The sequence below is a fragment of the Erpetoichthys calabaricus genome, chromosome 11 (genome assembly GCF_900747795.2).
Source record: "Erpetoichthys calabaricus chromosome 11, fErpCal1.3, whole genome shotgun sequence".
Taxonomy (NCBI): Eukaryota; Metazoa; Chordata; class Cladistia; order Polypteriformes; family Polypteridae; genus Erpetoichthys; species Erpetoichthys calabaricus.
Window position 1 is genome coordinate 76216289 of NC_041404.2, and position 19391 is coordinate 76235679.

A 19391-nucleotide genomic window follows, 5' to 3' on the forward strand; every position below is an offset into this window, starting at 1 on the left:
GTCTAAATGATGAAGTAATGTATTGATTGTAATGAAATCCTTAAAATCAATAAAATAATTAAGAAAAAGATTAACAAAGTCAGTTAAAAATCAGAATAATGACAATTAATGACTGAAACCTGTAGTGTCTTTTTCTCTTTTCTTTATTTTTTTTAATCTTATATCTAGTATAAAATGACCAAGATGCACAAGCAACTGATGTCACCAACTAAGATGAGGATGCCCTTCACACACAAAATAATCTCAAGGAGACCAGAACTTTATTAAACTGCTCATATTTCTAAAACATATACTGTAAAGGAAAAATAAACACAAAAAAACAAAAATAAAGAGAAGGCACATCTGTTATGTTCCACCTTTCTTGTGGAGAGTTTCCCAAGAGGCATTCTCATCAGCCTATCACCGTCAAGGGGTTGTCCTCGGCTCTATAAAGACCAAAAAACAATCATTTCCTTGCGGTTCAATGAATGTGCAGGAGTTTGTGAGTTTCTCTTGTGATTATACTTGCTTTTTTTCTGAATTTACTGTATTTCTGACCTCATACTCTGTTTGTGAATTTGTCTTCCAGGTTTGTGCTCTTGGGACTTGTTTGCCTTGGACTGCTTATTGCTTCAGACAACTCCTTTTGTCTTTGTACTCCTTGGAGCTTATTTTTGTAACATACTGGATGCTGAAAGCTAATGCTTTGGAATATCTGGCTGCATAATGTGACTGGCAGAAGGTGATGAGCATTGTGATCTGGTAGACGTTCTATCCAGATTCTACTTGTTGAATACTGACCTTGGTCCCCACATCAGAAGCTGTAAAAGATATTTCAGTTTTGAAAATCTTCTACTAAAAATGGTATGCAGAAACTTTTAGAAGATGATGATCTTCCTAAGATGCCAAGTAAACTTAGCTGGTTACAGCTCCCTTCTATTGGGTTTCCTGAGCCCTATTAATCATTGTAGGAATTCTTGTTTTATAGCACCTTCACATTAGATTAAAATCATACCATGCTTTAACTCTCATTAGCCCGGACTTTGTATACCTGTGCTAACCAGATTTAACAACAAAATATATCATTTTTGTTTTTCTAGATGAAATGCAAAAAAAAAGAAAAAATATCCTTGGAATGAAACGATAATGAAGTATCCCTTTAGAAGAAACAACCTTAGCTCTATAAACAAGCTTCCTCCAGTGGCTACCACTACTTTCATACATTATTTGTTGAGACATTTACTTTTAACTTGCCTATTTATTTACCAGTTAATTTGATATGGTATAACTGTATATGCTACGTTTGAAAACAAAAAACAAAAAACAATTTCCAGATATCTTGCAGAGTACCGCTAAAAAAGACTTAACGTAATAGCAGAAGTGAGAAAATATATGATTCTCTGTGAATCTAGTAGATTTTAAATCATCTCTGACCATTTTCTTCTTCTCTAGTCACACATTCCACTCAGCCTATGATATCCAGCCTATAATATCGAATCAGCAGAGCAGCACCAGCCACACACAAATTTAGTCCTGCTTATAATCCTCACCTGCATGTCTTTGGGAAAAGGATGAATAACTAGAATATAATTTTCTAACCCTGTTAATCCAGAGTAGGGATACAATCGGGGCTGAAAACTAACCCAACAAGCACAAGGCACAAGACGGGAACAACATCTGGACAGTGTGCCATTCCATCACAGAGTGAGCAGGCCCACACACACACACTACACACAGTATGGCCAATTTATTGACGCCAACCCACGTATCTGAATGCCTTTCGAATGTTGGAGAAAGCAGGAGCAATGGAAAAAATCCACACAGACACACAAGTACATGAAAATTCCACACAGGGAGGACCTAGGATGTGAACTCTGGTCTCCCTACTGCGAGGCAGCAGTACTACCACTGTCATCACTGTGCCACCCTTAACCAGAATACCCACAATAAAACCACACACAAGGAGAATGTGTCAATATCATAGAGCAATGATGAACAAGCCAATCCTGAAAATGTATTTAGTAATAATAAGGAAGATTACATGTTACATAACAACTAACGTAACAGCTAATGTTTAAGAAGTTAATTAACGGTCTTCTTCCTTATAGATAAAATAAGCCCACTGTTAACACATTTCTTCTCAAATCTTTAGATTGTTTGAATTGCAATGAAGCATAAATAAAAAAATAAATGTGCCACAGGCCAATGCCCATTATCATTCAAAATGGCCCTGCCATCTGTTTCATTAATTTTATTTTGATATAGTAATATTCAGTAAGTACAGCCTTTGAATATTTGCAAAGACTAAGATATAACCATATAAGATTTGCAAATATAAAAATACCATCATAGTAAATTAAAAATAATAATACAGAAGTCAGTCTCTTTGGGTGAAAGGTAAAAAAAAATATGCTAGCATAAGAGCAGTTAACAAATGATATGGCTGGTTATTTATGAATCAAGTCAAGTCAAGTTGGGGAGCATGCACTGGTACAGTGCGTTGCCGCACCCACTACACAACGAAACAACTCGGGATCTTGGTTTGCAACCTTCCAGGCAGACACACGGTCCAGTTCCACCCTCCGGAAATGACCCTCTATCTGCCACAGCCAGGTGTTACGTGGTCGACCCCTTGGTCTGGTCCAGCCACTTGGGTCCCCAACAATGAGGATCTTACGAGCTGGATCACCCTCGGGGAAATGCGCCACATGGCCGTAGTGCCGTAACTGACACTCCTTCACAATGCAGGTAATGTGCCTCATTCGGGATTCCATGAGCAACTGCTCATTCAACACAAAGTCAAACCAACGGTACCCAAGGATTTTCCAGAGAGACACAATACCAAAGGAGTCCAGTCTTCGTCTCAGGTCACTGGATAGCGTCCATGTCTCGCAACCATATAGCAAGACAGGAAGCACCAGGACTCTAAAGACTTGGACCTTCGTCCTTTTGCATAGATATCGGGAGCGCCACACACCCCTTTCCAGTAATCTCATGACCCCCCCATGCTCTCCCAATCTGTCTACTGATTTCATAGGAAGAGTCACCAGAGACATGAATGTCACTGCCAAGGTAAGTAAACCTCTCAACAAGGTTGACACTCTTTCCACAAACAGACACACTGCTGATGGCTGTGCCCAAGAGGTCATTAAAAGCCAGGATCTTGGTTTTTATCCAGGACACTCGCAATCCCAGACACTCAGACTCCTCGCTCAGTCCCTCGAGCACCCCAATCAGAGCCTCCATTAACTCCGTGAAGATCACAGCATCGTCAGCAAAGTCAAGATCCGTGAACCTTTCTTCACAAACAGATGCCTCACAGCTGCTGGACCCCACGACCTTGCCCAACACCCAGTCCATACACGCTTTGAACAGAGTAGGAGCAAGAACACACCCCTGACAAACCCCAGAATCAACTGAAAAAAACGCAGAGGTCCTGCCTCCACTCTGCACAGCACTCACAGTACCAGTGTACAGGCTGGCCATGATATCCTGCAACCTCGAGGGGATCCCGCAAATCCTCAGGATGTCCCACAGGGCAGCTCGATCAACTGAGTTGAACGCTTTGCGAAAATCGACAAAGGCTGCAAAGAAACTCTGCTGATATTCGTGTTTGCACTCCATGAGAACCCTCAGTGCCAGGATGCGGTCGATGGTAGACCTCTTAGGCGTAAAACCAGATTGTTCTGGTAGGTGAGCAAGTGATCACGGATCCTATTGAGGACGACCCTAGCAAGGACCTTACCTAGCACCGAGAGCAGCATTATCCCCCTGTAGTTGCTGCAATCCAAGCGATTACCCTTCCCTTTCCAGATAGGGATGACAAGTCCCGTTTTCCAGTCAGTTGGGATGATGCCAGTCTCCCAAATGGAAACAAAGATTGCTTGCAATGCCAGGAGGACAGCCTTACCACCAGCCTGGAGAAGTTCACCCCGGATACCACAGATCTTTGCAGCCTTTCCCCCCCTCAGCTGGTTCATGAATAATGAGAAGGCAAAAAAAATTATTAGCCACATTCCTGGAGAAAACAAATTTCTGGGGTGTCTACCGTCCTTTGAACATGCCAATTCACAAATCCGCTGCCATAGGCCAACTGCTTCAACATACTGTAATGTCATATACCAAATCCTTAAGTTCCTAAATAAATATTCTGTATTAATGTATTACAACATTGTGATCTGGGGACATGTTAATGACTATTAATGTCTAAATTTGTCAATCATCCTAATGTCTCTTTACATGAATTGGAACAGAATTTGTGTCAAAGCAGCAGTTGCTACAAAATAGTACAGCAGGATACTGAGAACTGAAGTAGCCTGGAAATGGATTAATAATAATTAATTGCATCCTTTTCTGTGACTAGCTTTGGAGTTATCCTTGGGAGTAGTAGAAACTTTTCTCTTACATATATGATTCATTTAAAACTGTATAATCTATGAAACATCAAGACTCTGCCTTGAATCACAGAGACATTACCATCCTTTCATTTCATGTTTATTTAGAATGTTCTGCTCAGTACTAACGTAAGAATTACCACACTACCACATTATAAAGGACAGTTCATTTAAAGTCTAATTAGGTGTTTAACACTACATAGACAGAAGGAGAGAGTACCCTGATCAGGGTTTGTGCTTTTTCTCCACCAACAACAGTATTACAGGTGGCTCTTGACATCAGACAGTAGCACATGTAACCTAGGCTGCACCCTAGCTAACCACTGTCCTATTTTTATAGTGATGATTTTATTCTTCACAGATGTTCCTTACATACATGTCAAACTGTCCAATGCACCTCTTTGCCCATAAAGTTTTGCTGCTGTCCCTCTCACTCTACTACAAAGCTTTGAAATACTTTAGTTCAGAATGCTTGACTATACTGTAATACTGAATTTTCTGAGGACTTGTGGGATAAACAAGATCATCTGACACCAGACTTTCTACTATTTTAAACCCTCACTGCACTACTCTTCACAAGTATACAACAATGTGGCTGAAACTCTCCTTCTATACCTGCCTGTCTACATGGCAAAATCACAAGTGTTAAACTAACTCTTTCAGTAACCCTTAAAATCTGTTTCCAAATAAACACTTAAAAGTTTTCATTTAACACTAGTGATGTTACTGTGATACTATATGGTTCAAACTGTTCCAGCAATCAAAACCCAGATAAGCATTGCTTCTTCTCTGTCTCATTCAACGCTAACACATACGTTTCCCATTGAATTTGTCCTATTACCTTTAAAGTGCACTCTTCGTTGACCACTATGAACATTAAATGCAATCACTATGAACATTAAATGCAATCAGGTGATAAAACTTGGACTTTAGTTTAGTTAATTGCTTTATAAGAGTCTATAGGATAGTATTTATTACCAAAGGAACTACATAAAATAAATGTTGACTCTGGGAAATACATAAAATAAAAGTTGACTCTGGGATGCATGCTGTATATTCTTTAAGGATTAATAGTTCACTTGGAACAACTCAGGTCATGTTTTATAATTCACAGGGAACTGATAACATTGTGTTTTCTGTTAGCAGGTTTTGCTCATTCCCTGTCATCTTGTGAACACTAGCTGTATTATGTGGCTGTTGTAGGCTCTGTACAAATTCTAACAAGACTAACAAGACAAGAGATGATTAAAATAAAAGCTTTCAAAATTAAAGTTGCATAATAATGTACAAAGCCAACACATATTTCCATACATATTATTGGATGGAGGTTCAAAATATATTAGAATGCAGATTATTTGCCTTTAACATCAGAAAAATAATGTGTATGTAATATACGAATGGATGTTGAAGGTGACTAAATTAACTTAAATAATAATTCTAAATGGGCCCTACGTGAAACGAAGCGTGGCTGTGTGTTGAATAGGCCTTCAATTTCCTATCCAAGGCTGGTTTCTGCCTTCCTCCTGAGTGTGCCAGGATAGGCTGTGGACTATTTGTGACTCTGAATGTTACTTTTTTTTAAATTGGTCCTGTGTGAGTTGCCCACTGGTGCCCTCATCCACAGATAGTTATTGCCTTATGACTGAAGATAGGCTCTGGTCCCTAATTAACCTGAACTGGTTCAATCAGGTTTGAGAAACGTATTTCATGTTATAATTATAACTCTTTTGATATTTTCACACATGGTGCAACATAATGGTATAGATCAGCAGCACATTATATGTTTGTGGCCGGAGAGCACAGCAGACTTAGTGACTACAGTTTCTTAAATCCAATTGAGCATGCCTTCAATATGCTAAAGAGAAAATGTAAGGGGACAAGCCCTTGAAACAAGCAGGAGCTGAAGATGGCTGCATTAGTTTATAAATATCAATTTACATTAATAGGAATCACAGGGGATGACACATTACATGACCTCTGAACACAAAACACAGTTGCCAATATAAAATATCGAGAGTATGTTGAATTTTGACTGCCAATTTACGGTCTGTCTAACAGTGACGAATGCTGTATAAATGCTTTCCACATAGTTTAGCAGCAGCTTTGGCCCGTCTTTTTAAAAAATTTTTCATGCTGTTGTGGTATGATACACTTAAGACACCAGACAGACAAGCCTCTCTTCTGTTTTTGTAGTCCAAAGTACCCCTTTTTCTTGTTCTCTTGCAGCTGCTTTTGTGCATTTTTCTTCTAGTTCAGCGCTCATTTGTTGTCAACTCTCACACACACAGAGGCGCCTGCCCCTACAACTTAAGACAAAACCAAGCCTGACTGATCTTGTTGGTGTGAGTTTGACTGAGATGTTGGAGATGTGAAACTACATGAGTGGGAGATACAGGAGCATGCCACAACAGTCCCCAGCTCTCTAACATTATGCAAATAAAGGCTACAAATGAAAATCACCAGGAAAGTGTGATGAGGACTATAGTGACAAATGTTGCTGCATCCTGATCCTATGTCTCAGCCTAAGTTCAGTCTGTGAAGATTTTGCAAATTCTTCATGTGACTGCAAGAGTTTTACTCTGTTAGCGGGCATTAGGTTAATTAGTAACTTTAAACTGGCCCTATTTGTGAATGTGTTGTGAGATGTACTCAAGTTCCATTCAGGAATGGTACCCAGTACAGCTAAGGTAAGTCCTTCAGCTCCTATGACCCTGAAATGGACAAAATGTGCTTGATATTTAATGTGTATTTTTACCTCACATTTTTTCATGTTTTACATTTAAGTAATTTTTAAGTGTTTGAAACTCAGTTTAGAAATTTACTCAAATATTCTAAAGTAAATCATATGACAAAGACAAAGTTTTTTCAATTTTCCATATACCGTAGGTGTCTGGACAGTGTGATGTCATAGTGTTAAGTGCCTCCTTACAGCACTAAGGTCCTCCCTGTAGCTCTCCTTACATTTGTATTCTTATTTAATTTAAATTAGGTAAAGATTTGTTCATTTGTTGTCTCTAAATTGGTTCTTCTGTGTGGGTGTGAGAGCAAATGTTGCTTCAATGGATTGGCACCCCATCTAGAATTGATTCCTGTGTTGAGACCAGTGATAGGATAATAGTCACTGTCTCTAAGCAACCTTGCAATGGAATCATTGCATTCAGAAAATAAATAAATACAAAATTAATGCATTTTAAGTATATCATTCATTAAATCATTTTTGTCCATCGCAGTAGCTTTTTACCTTGCACTAGATGCAAGGTGGTAATAGTGCTGCTATAGGGGATAATGGTGAAACTGAACTAAGGAAGTTCAGCAAATGCACATTTTTAAAATAATAATAGTTCATTCAACAGAAAAAGTGTCATGATAATATTTAGTTGTGTCGTGCACCTTTCACATAGCTATAGATGGCAACTGTATGATGTTGGGTTTGTTTCAGTCATTATATATGAGGTGACTTTAAATCTGTCATCTACTCCTAGTGACAGTTTCTCACAATATACTTTACTTGTGTAATGCATTTTTTAACATTCAGAATATATATGGTCTACTAGTCTGCCTGCTATTCTTTATTTCTGTGCAAAAGATTAATCTGCATGGGTGACTTTCGAAACAGATGTCAATGACATTTGCTCAGAAAAAATAAAATGACAAAATAGTTTAAAAGGTGAATGTCTGCATCTTTTGGAAATAAAGCAAAAAAAACACTGCATGGCAGCACCATGCATTTCTACAAAACAGCAGTGATTTCCCCCCATTTATCTCATCCATTTTAACAATTTGCCTTATACATCTGTGTCGTGCATAACAACAGAATATACTTATCCTTCACCTAACAACCAGTGTGTGGGTGCTTCTTTACACTGCCGCCTTCATAGATTTATCTTTAAATATTCAGAAGTAACATTTGGAAGTGATGAAAGTTTCCCTTGGCATTCAGTTACCGTTGTTTACCATATGGCCATTGTCCGAACAAACAAAAAGTCTTGCTGATATATTTCATTTGGCAGCACGTTGTCTACTTGCTGGGTTGTATAATAGTGCCGTGCCAGAGACATGCTAAGATCAGACAACTACCTCCATCCAACGTACAGTGGCTAATGCCAGCATAATACATTCTTTGACACATTGACTACACTTATAGGGTGCATCATTCTGTCCAGACTCAGGCAAATTATCCAGCAGAATTAATCCGCATTGCATTCACAAGGATGGGCCCCAAAATGCACAGGAGCACAGAAGATTTTTTTTTAATAATTAAACATTGGCAAGTGATGCTATAAACAAAAAAGCTAAATCATTCCATCTAGCGTTCCATCTAGCCAGTATCTGTTTCAGCTTCATCCTCTACAACTTTCTACAGAACAAACAGGTCAGTAGTAAAATGGCAACCTCATCACTGCCACTGAATTAATCAGAAAAAAAAATTCAGTAGGACTGAATTACTTGAGAAAGCAAAGTGCAAATCAGCTTGTGGGTGTGCTGATTGCTCTAAGAGATGATAGACTCAACACAACTTTTTCTAGGTCAAAGCTGAGAATAGCTTGTAGAATGTCAGCAGGTGACGTTGATATCTGAAATGTTGGTTTGAGGAGACTTGGTCACATACCACCATTAAAGAAACTTCATCAAACTACTAACGTAACAACCAAAATCAACCCATTTCTGACTTGATTATCAAATTCATGGCTGCTTGTAGCTATAGTTCTTCCACATGGAACTAGTCAGATATGGAATACCAATGCAGCAACATTGTTTCTGTTACCATAATTCAGTACGGAGTTAAATTTTACAGGCCTCTTGACTCTGGGGAAATAGGAGAAAAACAATTAATTTAAGCTGTATTTTTTGTTATTAGCAGAACACGTAGCAGTCAGGAGTCATGTAAACATTCCCCACCTAACTGGCATACAGTGCCCTCCATAACATTAGGGACAAAGACACATTTTTCATTCACTTACCCCACCGCTCCACACTTTAAAATTTCAAATCAAACAATTCAGATGTTATTAAAATGCATATTGCAGACTTTGATTTAAGGGTATTTGCATACATTTTGGTCACACTATGTAATAATTACATTTTATACACATGCTCCCCTCCCCAATTTCAGGACACCATAATGTTTGGGATAATTAGCGTCACAGGTATTTGTGATTACTCAGGTGTAATTCATTGCTTTATTTGTGCAGACACAAGATACCTCGGCTTGCTTCTACCCTTTGCCGTCTGTGCCATTGTTCAACATGAGAACAACAGCTGTGCCAATGAAAGTCAAATAAGCCATTATGAGGCTGAAAAACAAGAATAAAACCATTAGAGTCTTCGGCAAAACCTTAAGACTAAATCAACTGTCTGGAAAATCAGTAACAAGAAAGAATGCACTGGTGAACTCAGTAATCGCAAAGGGACTCGTAGGCCAAGGAAGACCTCCATTGCTGATGACAGAAGAATCCTCACTATGGTAAAGAAAAAGCCACAAACGCCTCTCCAACACATTAGAAACAGTCTTCAGGAGGAAAATGTGGATGTGTCAGAAGTAGAAGACTTCATGAATTGAAACACAGAGGCTACACTGCAAGATGCCGACTACTAGTTAGCCACAAAACAGGATGGCCAGATTATAGTCTGTGAAAAAGTACTTAAAAGAGCCTGCAGAATTCTGGGAAAAAGTCTTGTGGACAGATGAGACAAAGATTAACCTGTATCAGAGTGATGTCAAGTGCAAAGTTTGGAGACAAAAAGCAACTGCCCAAGATCCAAAGCATACCACCTCATCTGTTAAACATGGTGTTTGGGGCGCTATAGCTTTGGCATGTATGGCTGCCACAGGTACCAGCACACGTATCTTCATTTATGAAGAAACTGCTTATGGCAGTTGCACAATTAATTCTGAGTGGTATAGGAACATCTTAACCACTTAAATTCCAGCAAATGCCTCCAAACTTATTGGATGGTACTCATATAACAAGATAATGATCCTAAACATACTGCTATTGCAACACAGGAGTTTTAAAGTTAAAAAATTCTTGAATTGCCAAGCCAGTCACCCGATTTAAATTCAATTGAGTATGCGTTCCATATGCGGAAGAGAAAACTTAAGGGGATAAGCCCCTGAAACAACTAAGAGCTGAAAATGGCTGCATTAGAGGCTTAGCAGAGCATCACTGGAGAAGATCCTCAGCACCTAGTGATGTCAATGAATCGCAGACTTCAAGCAATTGCTTTATGACTGCTTTAATATACCTAACATTACTATGTACCAAACATTATAATTATGGTGCCCTGAAATGGGGGACATGTAGAAAAAGTGTTGTTACTTCTACATGGTGTGAGCAAAATGTATGCATACACGTTTCAGGGTGTCAGCCTGAGTAGCTGATGTTTTAAAAAGGAGGTGCTTTCCCTTTAAATATACTTTTGCTTTCTTCTTTGTCTACTGGTTTGCATCTTCAGCCTTAGGCTAAAGGTATTCTTGTCATGGGATCTATTACAAATTACTCTCTGACCTGCACCTGCTATGATACTTCAGACATCATTACCACAGTCTTGGTTACTCACATGCACTGTCTTACCTGAGTTTTGTTACAATTCTCGGGGAAGGTTTGGATATCCAAACCATTTAGTTCAGTCAATTTACAGTATGCTAGAACTGTGGGGAATTGGTATTTCACCTTCAACTGTGCTGTAAGGTTGTGGTTTATACTTCCCCCTTCTCCAAAGCAGGCAAACCTTTAAATGACAGTACACATTTTGTAATCTGTTGAATTTTTGTGTATTTAACTTTACATTCTAATTACTTTGCATTTTTGTAGGTCTGTTAAGCAATGTATTATAGTTATGTGAACAATGCTATATAAAAGTAAACTGTCATTGTATTGTCTGACACAAATCATGTAGTGTGAAATGACACACTTTTGAATGTTCACTTAACCAGTAATACTGAATGTTAGAGTAGCTCTAACAGTTACACCGGACACAACTCTTGAGTAATTGACTCTGTTGGAGATGTGTTACTCAGTGATATAAGTTTACATTAGACACTGTATCCAGAGCCATTAGGCATGCTCTTGACAGAGGAAACTGATTACGAAACAAAGAAAAAGACAACAATACAAAGTCAACGTCAATAATCATATTACATTCAAGTGCAAACATATACTGGATATTAAATATTTTAAAAGAAAACCAAATATGTTAACTGAGGACCAGAGATGGAGTGATACAGATTCCTCTGTTTCTGTTGTCACACAACACTAAGTATGAACTTAGAAGTTACTGCTGAGAAACAGTGAATGGCAGATCTGTGACAGAGACAACCTTCAATATATGGATGTGACTGAGAACAGAAAAGTTCAGCCAACTGGCAGATATGTACAGGAATTACAAAATGAAACATATTTTTTAAGTTGGAAAGCAAAGCTTGGAACATAGAAAGTTAATACACAAGAATACTGAAAAGGCTTAAATACCGTATGTGGGTTAAAAATTAAACTCATGTGCTCTATCAAATAGTGCTCTACCATTGGCTATCATAATGTTACATAGTAAGATAAATGTTAGGCAAAGCAAAAGCTAGCAAAAATAATTTAAAAAAAACACAGCACGGCACGGTGGCGCAGTGGGTAGCGCTGCTGCCTCACAGTTGGGAGACCTGGGGACCTGGGTTCGCTTCCCGGGTCCTCCCTGCGTGGAGTCTGCATGTTCTCCCCGTGTCTGCGTGGGTTTCCTCCCACAGTCCAAAGACATGCAGGTTAGGTGGATTGGCGATTCTAAATTGGCCCTAGTGTGTGCTTGGTGTGTGGGTGTTTGTGTGTGTCATGCGGTGGGTTGGCACCGTGCCCGCGATTGGTTCCTGCCTTGAGACCCCCATGACCCTGTGTTCGGATTCAGTGGGTTGGAAAATGGATGGATGAAAAAAACACAGCAATACAATCTGAATGAACCATCTTGTGAGGTAAGGTATTTATAGCAGTTATTATCTTGAGCTTTGAATATCACAGTGAGACTGAGATTTACTGATTCAAATTATCCATATTACTAACCGAGAATGCTAAACCGGATGATGGACGCAGGCACATCCGGCAATGGGCCGTAGCTGCAAAAAGACGTACTGCGCAGGCGCAAAAAGAGTCCGCAAGAGTCGGCTGAGGAGCCGAGAAAGGCGGACAAAAGAGGGCGAGAGAGGCGGATGAGGGGCCGCGAGAGGCGGACAAGACCACAGAAAAAAGGAGTGAGCACAGGAAAAATGGAGAAATGAGGCGCAAAGAGCACCAAAAAAAGGAAAAGGCACATAAAAAAGTATTCAAACGCAAGCGAAGCACGAAACACATTGCACACGAAACTAGACCCAAAAAAAAAAAAAAAAAAAAGAGGCTCGCGCACAACAGCAAGGCACCCCCCCCCCACCCCCCCCACCCTACAGGCACCGGACGGGACACACACCAAGAGGGGGATTCAACAAGCCCATGGAACACAAAAAAAAGAACACAAAACCACCCCACAGACCCTACAAGCAACGGACGGGACACACACAAAGAGGGGGATTCAAACAAGACACAGGAACACAAAAAGAAAGAAGACGCTCGCGCAACAACAATCCTCACCCCCCCCCCCCCCCCCCACACACACATCCATAAGAAGTGACACCCAAAGCCACATATTCTAAAGTGAACGTCAACACCTTCACACTAGACAGCATAGGTGGATCTCCTTACAATAAAGCACTATTAACCGTTCAACTGCAGAAAAGGAAACATATTAACAGTGACTGCGATCCTCCTTATTACTTATCCATATTTCGCATGCTGAGAAAGAAACAAGTCATGAATACACGGTCACGGGTACAAAACGAAAAGGAAATGATAACAGGAACAAACACACGAACACGAAAGAAACAACAAAATAGACGGCTATGCAGCATAGGTGGATCTCATTACAATAAGGCACTATTAACCATTCAACCGCAGAAAAGGCTCCATATTAACAGTGAGTGCAATACTCCTTATTACTTATCCATATTTCTAAAAGAAAAAATGTCTCGACTCCAAAAACGCAAAGCTCAACTAAAGCTTCTAACTAACGATGTACCTAAAAGTAAAAACTTTATGAACTGCATTAGATCCTACAATAGTTCATTTGCTTTTGCATATACCGGAGTAAATATCAGGCCACCAAAAGGTAATGGACCATACTGCTTTCGCATATGTGCACAAATACTGCATCGCATTGGAACAGTGCACCCTGAAACAAATCAACAACGCAAATATGCACAAATCTACATCCTAGATCCACATTACGCAATCTATCAATCAAAGTGCTGCATCGCAACAGGCACGGATTCAAAACGAAACACCTCCCGTCTCAGACATACGTTAATGGCAGTGAAGGCTACAACGGGCTTCTCACACAGCACAGGCAAATCGATTACAGCTCCAAAACAACGCGTCCCAAATACTACACATGCAACAACGCGCCTCTCAAACGGCACAAGGAAAACATACACCAGGAAAATTCATTCGGATTAATGAATGTCATTTGCAATCATTGTCATTCAGTTCACTTCCCTGAAGAAACAACTGGCAATACAAGTTATACATTTACACGTTGTTGTCAAAAGGGTCAAATTAGACTGCCTTCTTTACATTCATATACTGAATATCTACAGAAGCTTATAACTGACGATGTACCTGAAAGTTAAATCTTTATCAACTGCATTAGATCCTACAAATCGGTATCCACTATGAACATTAACGGTGGCACTGCACGTGACATCCGTCTTGAAAAAATGTTGTTTATTGATGAATGTTCAATGACATGAAGTCACTTACTCAACACCATTCATAAACTTCTACAAACGTTTATGAATAATAATATTCGATTTGGAGGAAAGGTACTTTTATGAGGAGGAGATTTTAGACAGTGATTAGCTATTCTTCCAGATGCCATGCACTCAGCTATTGTTCAGTGCACCTTAAAATACGCAGACAATTGGCATTACTTTCAAAAGATACAGTTAGTAAAAAAGATACGATGTCCAGAACCAGATCATAACAATTGCTTATTACAACTGAGAGATGGTACACTCACCAATACAGATGGACTTCAGCCACATATTATTACAATTCCTCAAGCCTTTATCTGCGACGACTTAGTTACAGAGAGATTTGGAACAGCAATCTCATTAGACCAAATGCCCCTTTTAACACAACGCACTATATTATGTCCAAAAAATATTAATGTGGAAAACATAAATACCCAAGTCATTCCATTACTTCCTGGAGAGATACAACTCTTTCTAAGCTCTGACAAACTTGACTCTGATCACAACAATAACCATCTTAAATGACCTTACAAGTTCTGAGCTGGAATTACCTTTTACACTTAAACGGCGTGTACAAAGACATTTTCAAATAAACCTTTACACTGTGCCACACACTTTATTGTTTGATTTCTATTTGCATCATCTACACCGTCACACTATTCTATATCTCATTCATACATCACGCTCTTTGTCATTCCCAACACCAGGGGTTGGCGAGCGAAGCGAGCAGGGGGCGGAGCCCCCTAGTAATTGAAAGAAAGGGACCAGGGAAAATTTGTTTAAGGTAGGAATGCAGAATGCTACCTGCCCATTAAATTATCACAAGTTACTTTGTCTGGACATATTATAGTCATGGGGACCTGAAACTATCCAATGAATAAAGCAGGAACCTGTTATGGACAGAATACCAGTTTATTAGTTGGCACACACAGTTGTTAAGAAAAACACTCAAACACAAAAGGACACTTAAGTGCTGCCAATCAACCTGATCACAAATTCTTGGAGTTTTAAATATTATAGCTCTGAAAGTAGCCTACGCTAACAAAGGCAGAACATGCAAAGTTCACCAACAGGACATCCCCAGTGCAAGAAATGAATTAGCATCTTAAGAATATGAGGTACCAAAACTACCCACTGTGCGCAGGATATTTGCAAAAAACCATGTTGCTTTCTCAATTGTCTTCAATTGTATGATAATAATTACTCTTCTGTATAAAGTTCTGTGCATCCCAAGCACCAGCTTCTCTTTCTATTTATGTATAAAAGATTTACAGGTTTATAGTTATTATATCTTTGTACATTTATTCCACATTGATTATACCAGCATCTGAACCAAACAAGGTAAAGGAGATGTAGATTATAAATAATGTGCATTCTGTATTGGTCTAAATGAATGTGGTACAATCCATTATAAGTTTCTATAGATGGCCAATTGGCTGCCATTCATTGCATTATAATGCTCCAAACTGCATACACAAATGAACATCAAGAATTCAATTGTAAACAAAAATGTACTTGATTGAGCTGAGCATTAGCACAGTGGTAGCGCTGCTGCTTTGCAGTGAGGAGGTTGTGGGTTTGCTTCCCAGGTCCACCCAGTGTGTAATGCGCTTTGAGTAGTGAGGAAAGTGCTATATAAATGTAAAGAATTATTATTATTTTTATTATTATTAGGCTAAACAGATCCTGCTAATTATAGAGACAAATTATGCTCAGAGAATAACTTATTTTAATTGCATGGAAATATAGATGTATTGTTCTAAACAGTTTGCAATTTACTTTAAACTTTTATACTTTCTGATAACCTTGCAAAGCTGATTATAACTTTTTCCTTGTATTTGTATTCCTTGCAGTATTTACTAAGCACGCATTTAGGGCAATACATTGACCCTCTAGCTCTGAGTTTTTCTTCTTTGTTTCCCCAGACAGCGTTCCTAAAGTTCTAAGAAGTGGCATCTCTTCTAGGTAATTGAAAAGTGTGCTGCTTAGCTGTAACCTCTTTCTAATGTTAGTTAAAAAGGAGATTGTTATGCTAGTCCTAAAAAAGTTCTTCAATTGTGAATTAATATAATAACAGAGAACAGACAATATACTATGTGCCCTGCTCAGCAATTTGAAACATTTAACTTATAAGAGCTTGGAAAATATTAATTTATTATCAGTAAAAGGAAGAAGTATATGCATAAATCTATGCTACCTTTCACTTTGATACAGGCAGTAAATTCTTAATAATACTTGGTTCACTAGTTGTTATAGGTTCTAAAAAACAAACCACTGTACTTTGCTGCAGGGAAAGTGCTCAAAAGAATAATAATTTTAAAGTAAGTGAAGCATGTAACAGCTAGACAATGCCCTATGGATTAATTACTAAAAATAATTAAAAATTGATCATCTAAAAATGAATGACCAGCAAATTCTTATACTGTATGTTACATTCAACACTATTCTTAAAGATTAATTATCAAATGCTCTGTGAAGCAGCTAATTTCATTACATAACTCTGACACAGTAAACAAAACCAATCCCTTCTTAAAGATTCCACCTTACTTTTTCATTTCTTCAACAATCAGATCATTAGCCTAAACAATTTCTGTTTCACTTGGATTATGACACATTGTCATTTTACACCAAATAAAAAAATAAACATGGTGAAACACTACCTTTCCTCCTGTTAGGTTTTTTGTTAATTGCATTATGAATCAGTTACCAGTGGTATAAGAATGAACACTTCTAACACATGTAAAGGAAATGAAAAAGAAAGTGTCAGATTTGTTGCCAATTTCAGAAATAAAAATTTCACACAATTAATTTCCTATTATTCTGCCTGAAATAAAATATTTTGTGCAAACTTAATTCAGAACACTGTAAGGGGAGTCATTCTCCTCATTCTTCTTCTTCTTCTTCTTCTCGTATGTCAAGTTAAGACTCTTCACATTAAAGTCGCCAGTTTTGCTGACAAAAACAATTAATGATGTTATGACAAGGGATGGGGCTGACAAGGTTGTTTGAGGATGAAAGTTGTAACAACACAGCCAACAAGAAAACAGAAGAGAAGATCTGTATTATATTAGAGGAATCAGCAAGTTCAAGTGTGGGTAAACAGCCCATAGAAGGCTCAGGGGGTTGGACAGCATTGAAGTGACCCAGAAGTATTTAAACTCAAGACACATACCCATTCAACAGGTTTTGAGGAAAGTTTGAAGGCTGATCACTGTCTTGCTGAGAATCATTATCTCAGATTTAGAGGAGCTGACCCTCACTCAGCTGTAAAAAATGCCCCAGTGCCTGTCTAAGATCACAGCATAATGAACCCAGCAGGACTACAAAATCTTCAAAAAGCAGAGAGGTAATCCTGAGGCCAATGAACTGGACACCCTTCACTCCTTGGCGGCACCAAGAAATTCTGTCAATTAAAATTATAAACAGAACCTGCGACAAAGGGTAGCGCTGGTGGAGTCACACATCCACCGGAAATGAGTCTAACTTCCATCCATCCATCCTCTTCCGCTTATCTGAGGTTGGGTCGCGGGGGCAGCAGCTTGAGCAGAGATGCCCAGACTTCCCTCTCCCCGGCCACTTCTTCTAGCTCTTCCGGGAAGAATCCCAAGGCGTTCCCAGGCCAGCCGAGAGACATAGTCCCTCTAGCATGTCCTGGGTCTTCCCCGGTCTAACTTAGTCTAACTTACTGCCGGCAATGCAAACCAAGAATTGTACAGGGGGCAAATAGCACGCAACAGCAGGCTCAGTACCCCATACTCCCAAAGCACCCCCCACAGAACATCCTGAGGGACGCTGTTGTGTGCCTTTTCCAAATCCACAAAACACATGTAGACTGGTTTGGCATAGATCCATGAACCCTCCTCTTTGACTGGGAAAAAGCTGGTCCAGTGTTTCCATGGCCAGGACAGAATCTGCATTATTCCTCCTGAAATCGAGGTTTAACGAACTGCCTGTCAACTCTGGCATAGACATTCCCTAGAGAAGGAAAGCACCTTCCAGCCCTATTTCTTAAAGATGGGGGCCACCAAACCCAGTTGCCAATCCAGAGGTATTGTCCTCAACCTCCAAGCAGACAGCCTCACAACATCTAGGGCCTTTAATGTGCCATCAACAGAAAGATGTTATATTACTCCACTATTAAGTCTCTTTTTTTTAAAAAGTAGTTTTTCTGAATGATGATTACAATTTGAATAATCATTTCCATCTTCAATTTTTGATTATGTTGGTGATGTCAAGTGTTATGATATGAGATATATGCTGTCATGTTTGTCAACTGAGCTCCTACATTAGTTGATGTGCCCCCCAATAAAAGGACGTGTCTTTTCAAAGTCTCATTTGACTCAGCAGTCACTGTTTGCATTGCACTTCTTCAAAATGAATAAACTCTCTTGTAGAATCACACAGGGCCCAAAATACAGTATGATTTTGATGTCACCTTTGCACTTCCCAGGGGTTTGAGTAGGACTTGCTCTGTATGAGGTCTCTGATTAAAAAAAAATACATATACTGTATAAGTTTTCCTTTTTATTTACTTAGTTTGTCTTTTTATAATCTGTGATTTGTTCATACATTGCTTTCTCTCTCTTTGGATTTGCTAGAAATGGCTGTAAGAGCAAATGTTGTTTGTTCTTTTTCATAAAGACTGCGAGCAACATGAAAGGAAGTGATTTCAATTACATGAGGTACATGACATTCAGAATCTAACAAAGAAGAAGTCGATAACACTCATGAAGCACCATGAAAATATGAAACCATACACCTTAAGTAAATATTAACCATCCCTCTTTCTCACTAAAAATCCTTAAAGAAGACAACTCCCCACACTATATCCATCTGACCTTCAAGCAAATGATGTCACGTGGTTTGTAATTAACCTGATGTAAAATCCACTCCTGGCTATACTACGGAGGACAAATGTTGCTACAGGTTAGTAAGTATCTCAACAGCATTTAGAACTAACAGAATCCTGTCTCTCTATTATAAAAAAAATCTTTGGGAGGAAGACTAGGGAGACAAGACGTGATCTTCTTGGAAGACAATTTGAAGTCCCTTTAACTTGCTCCCAGCTCTTAAAACAATGACAAGCGACAAGCAAAACACGCAGCTCGCCAGCAGCAGAAACCCAGCAGCTGATCTGACCGCTTCTCCTTGCGTGTGTTCAGCCACCCTAACCCCCCTCCCCCCTTCACAACACG

General features: G+C 39.0%; 1 protein-coding gene across 3 annotated transcripts in view; it reads right to left on the reverse strand.

Moving 5' to 3' along the window:
* Positions 1-19391, reverse strand: part of iqsec2b (IQ motif and Sec7 domain ArfGEF 2b) — a 398254-nt gene that overhangs the window by 338670 nt on the left and 40193 nt on the right. The window lies entirely within an intron of this gene.